Here is a 14,088-nt window from a genome sequence, read left to right on the forward strand (position 1 = left end):
GATGGAATGTTGTCTTCCCAGGAAAATTTTCCAGAGGATAAGACCATGTAGCAATGAGACATGGTTATTGTTTCAAGACAATTCTCTAAAGGTCTCTTACTCTCTTGCAAATAGAGACACTTGCTGACTTTGTTCTGGATATTTGTATAGCAAACAGCCTTGAAATATGAAGATAATGTTGGCCTCTGTAGCAAAGGAAATGTTTTCTTACTGTCCAGTGTAATAAAATAAAGTCTCCCTCCCTGGAAAGATTAGGTAGGCTCACTGTCTGTTATAAAAGATTTGGATTTCCTAAGCTTGGGGTTCTTTTTTAACAACCCACTGTGTATGCAAATGTCACTGACTGTCTTCACATTACCTTTGGCAAATGAACAAATACTCTAGTCATTGCATTGCTATTGCCTTTTGTTTCTTATGCAGAAGTCTTGTGTCTCCTACTAGCATCCATGAAACTGGTAGACTAACCTATCAGCTTGCAACTAATGGTTCATGACACTTTCCACAAATAAAAAAGACCATGTCTGTACCACATATAAGTTTTTACATGAGAATTTATCATGTCTTTGGTTGATACCATAAACAGTTTTAAACACCAGCTTTTAAAGAGATTAATTTATATGTGTTCCCTGACCAGAATTAAAGATTTCTTAATCCAAGTAGTATTTAACGATGACAAATGATAGAAGTGGAATATCTAAAATGTGATTGCATGGAAAGAGCAGAGAACTAGGGAGCAGTTGGCCATAGTTGAAAAAAAACACTGTTACAAACTGGTTGTATAATCCTACAGGGTTCAGACTGTGTGGCCGGGAATCAGGGACCTCATCAGCAAAACAAGAGGATTAGGTGAGATTATTTCTGTGGTCTTTTCTGTGGTGAGATTGAATTATTCTTTGTGAAGAAGCTTTTTTGTTTTCTTCTTACAGCCTAGACTCCAGAGGCAGAATCTTTACATATAGCAAAAGAGATTGATTGATTTTGTTCATACTGTTTCCTGGATATTTTTTTTCCTTCCCAAATATGTGTCAATTCAAAATTTTTTCTTTCAATCTGCAAAACATGAAAAGTATAAGATCTTTCTCGTTTGTATTTTCGTGTGTGTGTGTGTGTGTGTGTGTGTGTAATAAATTAGGCTTGTGAAAGTGCTTAGTTACCATGGTGATACCCACTAAATAAATGTAAAGGAATAGAACTCTCTTCTTTTAAATAAAAATTGTACATTCATAACACATCAACTATGCAATAGATTCATTGGCTTCTTTAGATCAGAAATACCTGACAATAATACCAAATTTATCATAGTTTGTTTCTTAAAGGCAACAAAAACTAATGGTAAAATGGTTTGAGCTATGTAATAGAATATGTGATTATGCAGATTAAAAAAAGATGTCTCTGAATTTAAACAATGTAAAACTCTATAGTGGTGGGGAAATTACAGTGTATACTATCTGAGGTACATTATTTCAATTCTAATCTTACATTTCTGACCCAAAACACACATAAAGAAAATATTTCTCTTGGTTTTTCTTTTATACAGCCTTTCTTATCAGAATAGATTCCATTTTCTGTTTGAAAAGATAATTGAATAGAAACAAGATAATTTAAAAAGTTTATATGAAGTTAGGATGCTGTACATTTCCCATAAAATCTGTTGTCTGGAATAGCCTAAAGTAGCTTTAGACATGATCAATTACAGACCTTATAGTAGCCTAAATTATATTAAATTTTGTTTTATAGGGAGAATGAAGTGTCTTAGCAAGATATTAGAGCACCACTAACAGTAGTCTGAACTGGTTTTTATATTTAAATAAAAAAGAGAAAAAACTTAAGTAATAAACTGAAGATTTGTAGGATACAAATAGCATGATTTAGAAGTGAGAAAACTTTAAGCTTGTTTAAATAAAGTTGGCTATTGTAAAGGCCATAACCGAAGAGGAATAATATTGCTGTTTTAAACTATCTGAAAGGATATACCAAAAGAGTTTTTCAACCTTTCTTTTGGGTTCAGTCAGAGTTGGGAGTAAAATGGGAAACCTCTTTATTTCTGATGCTTTATTGTATTTGGAGAGAGATCCAGTAAATTAACATTCTTGTTTTCTCTCTACTCCCTTACTCCTTTATCATAAAAATGAATGACTTAATTTAGTTAGTGAACTTGGAAGGCAAACTAAACATATGAACATTAAGTCCCCTTTCTGTTCCCCTTCTCTTTGGGAATTAGCTGCCCACAGAAGACAGGTACATATTCTAGCCTATTCCTTTGCATTGTTTTATAGTTGTGATCTTCCATATCAAAAAGTCTGATGAATTCAGTGCTATCAATAACTGGGTAAGTCTGTATATTTTTGTGGTTTGGTATGAAGGAGCTCAAAACCCTTCAGATTTAAATTTCATTCTACAATACCAGCTTTATAGTAATAGTAAAAATAGCATTTTCATCTTTAGAGTTTGTTTGTTATTACAGCAAAGTTATAATTAACCTACCATGACTAATACACTTGTTTGAATTACCTTTTTTAAATATAGGCAGTCAAAATTGCTGTACTTAATGACAGCTAGATTAATGGGCTAAGTCCACTCTTTTATTTCTTTCTTTTCTTTTTATTTCTGATTCATGTTTCTAGTTCTCTAGTCCCCATAGACACTCATTCTATTGTATACACTTTTACAGAATATGACTCATTGTGTCACACATATTTTATAATTTACTGAAACGTTATATATGATCAGCTGTGTACCTTACCCAATTTTTATACTTTTCTCTCAAATTAATGTTTCCAAATACCTATACCTAGAGAATTGCTTCTTTGCAGAACACTTGAACTTTTTTGAGAGACTCCCTGTGGGAGAGTAGGAAATGTTCGAGAACAGATAGTTGGAAAGCAATGAATGCTGTGTAGTATCTCAGGTGAGGTTGTATATGGTTTTGCTTACTATGCATTTCTTTCTTTCTTTTGTTTTTGGTGACACTGGAGTTTGAACTCAGGGCCTCATGCTTGCTAGGCAAGTTCTCTTACTGCTTGAACCACTCTGCCAGACTATGCATTCTTTATGAGGATATTAACCTGCGGGTGATCTGGGTGAGGGAGTCTAAACTCAGTTCCAGATGTAGGTTTAGAGAATTTCTTTTTGGAGAATTAGATTGAGAAAGAAGGAAAAACTAAGAAATACTGGTAAGATGCAGGAAATACTTGCAGTATATGCTATAAACTGTTGAATATTGATAAAAAGCCAGGAACTGAGCTTGAAACATTGTAACATTTTTCCCCACTTGAAGACTAATGAATATAAGGAAGTGATAGGGTAGGCTTGCAATCCCAGCACTAGGGAGGCTGACAGGAGGGTTGTGAATTTGAGGCCAAAGTGGGGTAAGCAGTGAGATCTTATCTCAAGAAAACAAAACAAAAACAAAACAAACAAATAAACAGCAACAAAAAAACAAACCAATGATTGACCCATGAAGAGAATTGCATGCAATAAACATTGTATAGTGTCCATGGAACATAGACCTTAGCAGGGACAGTTAGATGAGAATGGGAATAAAATTCTAGGACCATGAGAGAGAATGTTTATATTTAAAAAATGACCTGTTTATCCAATGCCTACTTGTGTTCTATGTATTTATATATATTATGAAATTTTAATTCTTATAAGAATTCTACAAGGCACACACAATTCTTTTTCTCATTTTATAGCTGAGGTCCTTGAGGATACACTATTATAATACTTAACTCTAGGATTTAAAATCCCAAGTGTTTTTGTCTGAAATCTGCTTTATTTCCAAGTAAGGTCACAGTACCTCTGTATTTAAGGTGTAAACTTTCAGGGACCTCCCTCTTTGCAGTTGATATATGTTGGCAATAATGGTGCTGATAGGTTTCAGTTCTTACTGCACCCTTAAGCTTCTGTTTCCCAGGGTCACAGTTCTGCCTCAAGTCTAGCTTGAATTCTCCTTCTGCCCCAACCTCCAATCAGCATGAACCATAAGATCCTAACCAATCAGATCATCAGATCATGCCGAGTCTCATTGAGGGGTATTTAAGCCCCTGCCCCTCTCTCTCTCTCTCCTCTCTCCCTCTCTCTCTCTCTCTCTCTCTCTCTCTCTCTCTCTCTCTCGGTTCTCTCCTTCTCCCACCTGGCAATAAAGAATCTCTTGGCCAGATCACTCCTTTCTGTGTGGTCACTTTGGGGCCTACATTTGGTGCCTTGACCTGGATCGAGTTTCCCCACTAATCCTGGTGACCCCAATTCTGACTCACCCCACAACCACCCTGAGGACATGACTGGCCAGGACTCATCCTCCTGATTGCCCTCACTTGCATCCAACACTGGACATTCTTTGGTGAGTCCACATACCCTTCTTGGGCTCCCTTTGCGGTCTCTCCCTTTGGTGTCTCCGGGGTTTTCAAACACTTCCCCTGTTTGGCTATCTTTGGGCAGCTCAGGTGGTAGAGGGATTCCTGTTGGAATTGGATCCATTTTGTTGTGGGTCTCAGAGACCCATTGTCAAAAAGCCTGGGCCCAGGTGACCCATAGCCCTCAGCCCTTTGGCCTTGCATGCCACTAGAACTCAGTGATGACTGATTCTCGTGTGCCTTGCACTGTTCTCGGGTATTTGAGTCACGTGGGGACACCCCACAATTCATAATACCCCCCCATTACGGGACCAGGTCCCACACAATGGGTGCCTCTACATCCTCTTTGCCGTCTGACTCCCCATTGAGATGCCTCCTCAATAATTTGGACACCAGATATAAAACCAAAAAATTTAATCTGCTTTTGCACTCAAATCTGGCCCACTTATCCTTTAGACAACCAAAGTCACTGGCCCCTTTTCGGGTCTTTAGATACCAACCTTTTATGGAACTTATAACTACTGTGAGTGATCGGGACGGTGGGGAGAGATTGCATTATATCCAAGCTTTTCATACCTCCATCTAAATCCGGCTCTCTGACTTCAAACCCTCCCTCTGTACTTCCTGTTCCCCTGCGTAGATTCTATCAGCCTGTAAACCAGTTTCTAAATCAGCCAATTCCTCTCCAAACCTCCTCCCTTCCCCACATAAACAGACTTCTTGCACTGCTTACCATACCTGTCTCCTCCTATCTTCCTGAAAAACTTTCCATGTCATGGAGTGAAGCAAGCCACTCCCTGCCAACTCTGGCCTCAAGGCAGCTCTAGCTCTGTGAGAGCCCATGCTCCCTTCCTGTGGGCTGAGACCAAACCTCGGATTTATTTGGTGACCGAAGAGTGGAAGTTTTGTTTTGCTGAAAGCCTGCCAGTACAAATCAATGGGAGCAACCTGGAGGCACAGGTGATGGCTAATCCCTTAAGCGTGTGTCATGCCTCCAGGCTCTGCCTTCCCTTCCTCACCTAAGATGTCAGCACACCTTTTCTACCTCCTTCATGGTCTCACCACATGTCCTCTGTCTCTGTCTGCCTTCCCCTCTCTGAGCTTACTGGGACCCTGCCTCCCATGAAAACTTGTAGCATGGTACTTTATGACTTAAGCTATTCCAACTAGTTTGCCAGGCCTCTCGGTCTAAAGTAACCTTAAGTCAGCTGCTTTACAAAAGCACTTACAAAAAACTGCAGCTGCCATGCTCATGCTGTAACTCTGCCCCAACAAGGGGAGGAGGGAAAGCAAACAGTCACACCTGTGCACAGGATGCCAGCTCCTGGACACAGCAAAAACACCTGCCATAGCTAAGAAAATCCATAGAGAGGACCCAGTACATCCTGGGCCACCAGCCACACGTGGCGATGGCTGTGGCCCGCCACCACTTCTCCTAGAAAAATGCGTGCAGAGTACACAGGAAGGGGGAAGGGGCGACAGGCCACAGGATCAGGCCTAGGCAGTCAGGGTCATTTGTCCCAGGTGTGTGTGGAGAGAGTGGCACCTTGCACAAGTCCTGCTCCTAGCCCCACCTCACACCTCAGGGCATCAGACCCAGCCCTTATAAGCCAATTGTTAACTCAAGGTTATAGTTCCAAAAATAACAAAATAGACATTACTGTTGTCTCTAAACTTCTCATTTAGAAATTTCTATACCTTTGGCCTCAACATAAATTTTTCCCTCCAAATATTAACACTAGTTGTCCCGTATGGCACTGTTATTGGCCTGAAATGCCCTCTGAATGCCCTTCTCTAACTTTACGAATGATTTCTTTGTTAAAAAGGTAGCCTTTATTAAAGAGGCTGCCTGCTGTTAGCAAAAAGACAGGATCCTAATGTTTTGCTTTTTCTAGATGGGACCTGCATCTTCCAGTCTTCTGGCTGGTAGATGTTGGAAGCTTTGTACTGAGGTCTGGCCTCAGTATGGCTTGGGTGACCAAGAGAAGTGGCCTTCACAGGGTTCCTTAAATTACAATACCATACTCCAATTAGACCTTTTCTATAAAAGTAAAAGTAAACTGAGGTCCCCTATACAAATTTCTACCTTCTAAGCCACCCCAATACTCAGAACCTCTTAATGAGTGCTTTCCAACAGGCAATGGTAGGAAGAGGGCAGGTCGTATGTCCCCTTCCAGTTATCAGATCTAAGAGAAATTTAAAAACATCTAAACAGCTGTACTGATGCCCAGACAAATACATTCAAGCCTTTATCTCTGTGATCCAAACCTTTCAACTGACATGAAGGGATATCATGCTTCTACTAGACCAGACTCTTATCTCATTAGAAAAGCAATGGGTTCAGGCCCAGGCCACTCGGGTTGGAAATGATTATATGGCTCAAGCAGTAGAGTGCCGCTTTACAAGCATAAAGTCCTGAGTTAGATCCCAGTACAGCCAAAGTAAGAAATAATAATAATAATAATATTTGGGGCTGAGGAAGTAGCTCAATGGGAGAATGTCTGCCCAGCATGTGCAAAGCCCTGGGTTCAATTCCCCAGCATTACTAAAAAAAAATAAAAAATGGTAAAGAAGATAAGTGGCATTAATGTCACCTCAGCCATCTCATAGTAGAAAACGTAGTTTAACCTAGACCAGATCCCTCATTCTTCAAGTGAGGAAACTGAGGCCCAGAACAGTTCAGAGACCTGCTCTCCAGAGTGTGAGGTTTCAATGTAAAATAACAACTTTACTTTACAGCAACAACTTAAAAAGAAAAAAAATCCTCTTACCTTTCTACAGCATCTCAAAGATGCCATCAGAAAGCGTACCATGGTGGACTCAGAGTCACAGGTGAGAGAGGTTCTCCTCAAAGATAAATTTCAACAGTCAGCCCCAGATATTTGTAAAAAACTCAGACTGTGGCTGAAGGGAAAATTCATTGAACCAAGTAATACAGCTAGCCATGTCTGTATTTATAGCTATGTCTGTATGCCTGGGACCTTACTAACAGGAGAGAAAAAGATAAGAGACACCATGGCCTCATTGCTGCTCTCAGAGAGGGCCCCACCTGACTGGGGCCTGTATCCTAAACTTGCTACCATGGTGGACAGGAGGGGCACTTCTGCAGAGAATGCTTAAGGGGGGACAGCCCGGGAGACAGCTCCACCCCCAACTGGGACCCTGCCCTCTGCAAGGGTAACCACTGGAGGTCTAAGTGCCCCCCGTCACCAGATGGAAGATGAGGTGCCACCTCCTATGGATTGATGGGACCAAGTTTCCTGGCCACACTCCACTTCTTGGCATCAATGTTGAGGAGCCATAATGGCAGAAAAACAAAAGGTCATTTTCCTCCTAGACAGTGGAGCCCGTTTCTCTATTCTACCTTTTTCTCCTGGTCCCTCATCCAATGACAAAAGCTATCATTTGGGGCAAATCTGGCCAGCCTCTAGAGCACTAGTTTACCTGGCCTCTGGCCTGCTCTTGGGGAGAACTCCTCTTCTGTCACTTTTTCCTCATAGTACCTAAAACTCCAGTGTCCCTGATGGGACAGGATCTACTATCTCAATTAAAAGCTCAAATTCTCCTCCCCCCAGGCTGCCCCCTCCTTCAGGAACAAAGAAGATTCCACAGTGTGGACTGATGAGATGAGTGTAGGGTGAGCCAGGACGGCCCTCCCTATTCAAATAAAACTCAAAAATCCCCCACAGTTTCCTAAACTAACCTAAAACAATATCCCCTCAAGCCTGAGGGATGATGAAGCCTTATGCCTATTTCTTAAAACAATAAGGGCTACTAATTAGTTGCTCCAGCCCCTATAATAAATTTAAAATTCTTATAAAAGTTAATTTTAAAATACAAGTTACAAAGTAAACAACTGGAAAGGATATAGATAGGTAATAAATGTATTTTTTGGGAAGTTAAAGGAAAAAGGAATGGTTTTTTGGATGAGAAAGGATTTTGTAAAGAAGGGTTTGTCCTAAAGATTGTTTCAAATAGGAAGGATAAGGACAAACCATCAAAGGGTTTAGTATGTTGTATGAAGGTCTGAGTAAGTTTGAAAAGTGTGTAATAAAAGCTTCAGTGTGTGATAAAGTTAAAGTTGAATATAATCTAAGAGTTGCCTAAAAGATTTTTAGGGTCATGTCAAACTAAAATCAAATCCTCTATGTCTATGAAATAGCAAGGTTATCTTAATATTGTTCTGCTGTGAGTAACATCTACAAAAAACCATTACAGAGAAAGATTTTATCAAAGAAATTATTCGTGTTTCTGCTGATCTTGTCAAGCTTTAAGTACTACTAAATCAGAGTTCATTTACTATTTGTTTATGTGTCTTAAATGACCACCTTGTAACAATGTTATGTTATACTTTATCTAAATATGGTACAAACATTTAAAAGGTTAAGAGTGTCAACTTATATAAAATAATAAGCTAAAGCTCTTTTATCCAAGAGTATTACATTTAAATCATGACAGCCCCTGCCTCCAAAAGGTCACCTACCTAGGTGTGGCCTTAAAGAGACAGACTCACTCCCTGAGTCATAAATGCATCAACCCAATCTTCTGTTTCCCAACCCGCATACCATAAGACAGCTTACAGCTTTCCTGGCAGTTATAGGATTTTGCAGAATTTAGATCCCTAGGTATGTAGTCCCTGAACAGATACCTTTTTATGTTCCTCCTAATATTCCTATTTGGGTCTTAGATAATGTATGGCCACCCATTTCTCTTAGAAAACTTGCCTCCAACAGACTCTGCTCCTCTGGCTGACTACCTGCCTTCTCAGGGAACTTCTCAGAGAGCATGCAAACCAGATCCTGCCCCACCCTATAACAATTTCTGTTAAACCAGGGCATCTTGTTCTCCAAAAAGGATCTTCTACCCTCTCCACTGGGACTTCGATGGACCAGCCCTCATCTGGTCATTCTCATGACACCCACTACTGTCAAGCTCAATGGGCTCCCCCAATGGCTGCACCTCTCAAGAAACAATTAGAAAAATGGAGAACAGAATTGGAGGACTCTTGAAATTGTCTAGGGAACAACATTTCACAGTGGTTCTCCTGGCCAAAGGCCATCCTAATGCCTATGTTTCTTGCTCTCCTATTCTTAAGCTTCCTCCCTTTTATCACACTACATGTCTGCTCTTGCTAATCAAAAATTTAACCAGTTGACCTCCAGGGATGCCAACCTCTCCAAAATGCGAGGATAGTTGGCTGATACCCACCATGTGGATGTTGGAGGATTGGCTCGAGACTCTTTAAGACCTATGGCTACAAGGGACCTTCATCAACTTCAGGGAAGAGGAAACCTTCATTTTTGGAGCCTGGGTGTACACCATCATGAGGCTTAGCACCCCAACATTGTTTGCCAACTAACCCTCCCTTCCCCTATGCCGCCTCTTGCCAGCTTGAAGAAGCCAGAGCGAACAAAACACCCTCCTTCCTGAATAAACAAGGGAGGAATGTTGGCAATAATGGCGATGATAGGTTTCAGTTCTTACTGCACTCTTAAGCTTCTCTTTCCCAGGGTCACAGTCCTGCCTCAAGTCTAGCTTGACTTCTCCTTCTGCCCCAACCTCCAATCAGCATGAACCATAAGATCCTAACCAATCAGATCATGTCCAGTCTCATTGAGGGTTATTTAAGCCCTTGCCCCCCCGCCTCTCTCTTTCTCTTTTTCGGCTCTCTCCCTCTCCCACCCGGCAATAAAGAATCTCTTGGCCAGATCACTCCTCTCTGTGTGGTCACTTTGGGGCCTACAATATATTAGAGCATTGCTGGCATGTAACGCAGAAGTGAACGATGCTTGGAGACAAGGACAATGAAGACCTAGAGGCAGATGAACGCCAGGGTGGAGGCATGACCTTTTAACACTTGACCTTGTGTTGAATGAATGTTTGTTCACTGGGCCACGACAAGAACCACACCTGCAGGGCATTTGCTATGCATTTATATGGACTACCTGGTGTTTAACCAAAGGCAGCTCTTTTCATTCTTTTTCATTTTATTTTTTGTTTGAGCCACTCTCCCCCACCCCCCACCCCCCACCCCAACCCCCCGCTGGGCATTACCTGTTCTGCTGTCTTGTATCTGATTTTGTTGAAGAGAAATCAGAGATAATAAAAAAGACATAGCATTTTTGCCAGTTTGAATTAAGGACAGCTATACAGAGAGATTCCTAGCATTATTTACATGTATATGTGTATTGCAACCCACATTGGTTCATCTCTACCCGATCTCTTCACTACTTCCTAGTCTCCTTCCCATAGTGGTCTCTGTCAGTTTAAGATTATTTTATTCACTCCTCTACAATGAGCACATCAACCACATTCAAGTTTTGGGTTTCCTTCCCTTTCCCTATTCTTCCCATGCATGTTCTCCCCTTAGTGTGACCCATGCCCAATAATATTACTGCATTTGTTTTAGGTCTATAATACATATATGAGGGAAAACATGTAATTTTTGGCCTTCTGAGCCTGGCTGACTTTGCTTAAGATTATGTTCTCCAATTCCATCTATTTTCTTGTGAATGACAAAATTTCATTCTTCTTTGTGGCTGAGTAAAATTCCATTGTATATAAATACCACACTTTCTTAATCCATTCATCATAGTGGGTCATCTTGGCTGTTTCCATAGCTTGGCTATTGGGAATAGTGCTGCAATAAACATGGGTGTGCAGGTAGAGTGGCTCAAGTGGTAGAGCACCTGCCTACCTCTTTTCATTCTATATCTTTAGTTTTCCCCAGCTGTTTTGTTAACTATTTAAGTAGCAGGCTAGAAAAACAACTTACTTAGGTATTGTTAAGGAGCAATACCTAAACCAGGTGTACTCAGTCAGCAATTATAGACACTAAGCCATGACTTCAGCTAGACAGCCAGGTAAGCAACCACTCATTAAGTAGACAAAATGGCTTACTTATTCCTTTTGGTGGTCAGGCTGTCTAGCTTCTATATGAACAGGTAGTAGAATGGTTCTAAAATATCTAAATATTTAATGGTCACATTATTTCTTTTGTTTCTAATCCTATTTTTCCTATCCACCTTCTTCTCTTAATACTTTGTTTGCTGTCTCCCATCCCCTTCTTTCTCCTTTATTATTATAATCATTAGCAGGAAGTTAACAATAAATCGTACCAAATGTATTACTTAGACTCTAGGAGAGGAATTTAAAGGATATTACTATTCTACAAAAGGAGTATAATCATTATGTAGTGGAACCATTAGACATTTAAATAGGATATTCAATCAAATAATGCAATGAATACTCTTACAAAAATGTACATATAATATCTGAGGAGGAGAGAGAATTTAGGTTAGGATATTTTGGATTTTGCCCATTTGGTGAAAATGTGATGATTTTTCTTTTTCTAAATCTTTTCCCCACTCTGGAAGGCTTTTAACAGATCATTTTCTTATATCAAGAGAAGAAAAATATCTGTTTGAAGTGAAATGTGTGTCTTGTTCTTTCTTAATGGAATACAGAGCCTGGTAAGTAGAACAGAAAAATTTAAATTTGATGTAAGTCTGAATAGTGGCTAGCACTAGCCAAAGCAGAAGTAATGGGAGGACAACAGGGAATCTGCTCAAGTTTTGGTTTAGGCAACTGGATGGATAAATTAGAGACAGAGGACAGGCAGAGAAAAGGTTTAGGGCAGAAACAGGAATTTGGTGTTAAACTAGTTGATACAGTCAAGTGAACCACTTAAGCTTTTCTTATTTTTCTTTGCATTCATTTGAGAATTGTTCTGGCTGGATTTTAATAATTTGTGTTCACATAGGTATTGCTTTATCACTTGTGCTTTATTCATTAATTTTCATTAGTACAACCATATTGTAAATGACTTAAGGACAACATACTTTTTTTTTCTCCCTTTTTTATGTTTCTTAAACATCTAATGAAATCCTGGTATATATAGTAGAAATCAAGTTGTATGGTCATATTAATATTAATTACTCCATTACTTATGTGAGTCTTTAATGGTAGACATGATTCATCAAGCATCCATTCCCACTCCCATTAAAGAAAAAATAGAATGTTTTAGAAAAACATGGAAAAATGTAGATGGTTTTGGAGGAGTTATTTGAAGACAAATTATGACTTAGAACTGTTGATACATTTTAACAGTATTTAATATTATTTTATTTGTTCAAAAGTATTGATGTTAATAAAATAATAATTTTTTCAATTTAGTTGATAAAGGGAAAATAAAGATTATACATTAATAACCATCAGAAAAACATGTTTTGAGTTTATATTTCAGTAACTCTTTTCTAAGAATTAATGCTTCAGGTTTTGTTATCAAACAGGTAACAACTAAACATGATGGCATTCAGTGCTAATGACTATAACGGGAACGTTTACACTTTTTTTGTTACACATACTCTTTTTTTTGTGGTACTGGGGTTTGAACTAAGAGCCTTGCACTTGCTAGGCAGGCGCTCTACCACTTGAGCCATACCTGAGCCTTGTTATATATAGTCTTAATAGGAAGCTATTTGGCTCTATATATTAAGACTCCTAAACTGCTTGTTAACTTTGACATATGAACTCCATTTAAGGAATCTATCTAAATGAAATGATCAAAAGTTTTATTAAGGAATTATTTTCAAAGATGTGTATATCTTTATATAACCATAAAAATTTAATAAAAAATATGAATGGCTTAAATGTTCAGCCACATAGATTATTAAATTATGGTCTTGAAGTCACCTTCTCTTCCTGTTCTTACTGTACCCAGCTTCAAGTTCATTCTTCATTCCAATCAAGTGCAAACTCTTCAGTATCTTTGTTTCTTTCTTTTTGCTTCCTTTTCTGGCAAAATTCTAACTCTGAAAAAACTCAACTACCAGTGGTCTCTACACCTGCATCATTGCAACTGAGAATCAACTTCTGGTAGGCTACTAGACTGTTTTTTAGCATTTGACTGTGTTTTTGAGTCTCTTATTCCTTAAAGCAAATAAAAACAAAACAAACTATCAAATACACCTTTCCTTAAACTCATTTCTCTTTTTCTGTAATGCTCTTTATAGCCAAGAATCTTTAAAAAGTTGTGTGCATATGTTATCTTTATCATCTCATCCTCATATCACTCTTATTTGGCTTCTGCTCCCCACTTCTTACTAAATATTCTCATTGAGGTCATTGTAGATTCCATATTGTAAAATCCAGGATAGCATTGTCAATCTTCATCATACTTAACTCTTATTGAGATGATGGATAATTTCCTTTCTTTGGAACATTTTCTTTTCTTGCTTTTCTTCATGTTATACTACTCTGGTTTTGTTCTTACTCATTTGGCCATTCTTTGTTATATTATTTTTGCCTAGGCTTTATCTCCCTTGCAACTTCTAACCACCTGAGTTCCTATTGCACTCTTTGCTTACTGTACACACTTAAAATATCCCACTTATTCTGAAGTCATCAGGTACCATCTCCTTGTTAGAGACTTCAAAAATCTAAGCTTCTACCCAGGTGCTTTATAGAGGATTAAATTTTTGGTTCACATTCAGATGTTAATTTGATTTTTTTGTTTTGGTATTTCATGGGCTGCTCAAATTTGTTGTCTTCTCAGGTGAACTCTTGATTGTCTCCTTCACATTTTTTCTTGGCCAGTTTCTCCCAATTTAGTAAATGGAGCACTAATAAATTGCTCAGTTTTTCATGCTAGAGACCTCTGAATTTCCTGACACTAGTCTCACATACTTCCTATGTTCAATCTATCATCAAGTCCTATAGAGTCTATTCCAAA

Source organism: Castor canadensis, chromosome 3 (genome assembly GCF_047511655.1).
Source record: "Castor canadensis chromosome 3, mCasCan1.hap1v2, whole genome shotgun sequence".
In the NCBI taxonomy this organism is placed as follows: domain Eukaryota; kingdom Metazoa; phylum Chordata; class Mammalia; order Rodentia; family Castoridae; genus Castor; species Castor canadensis.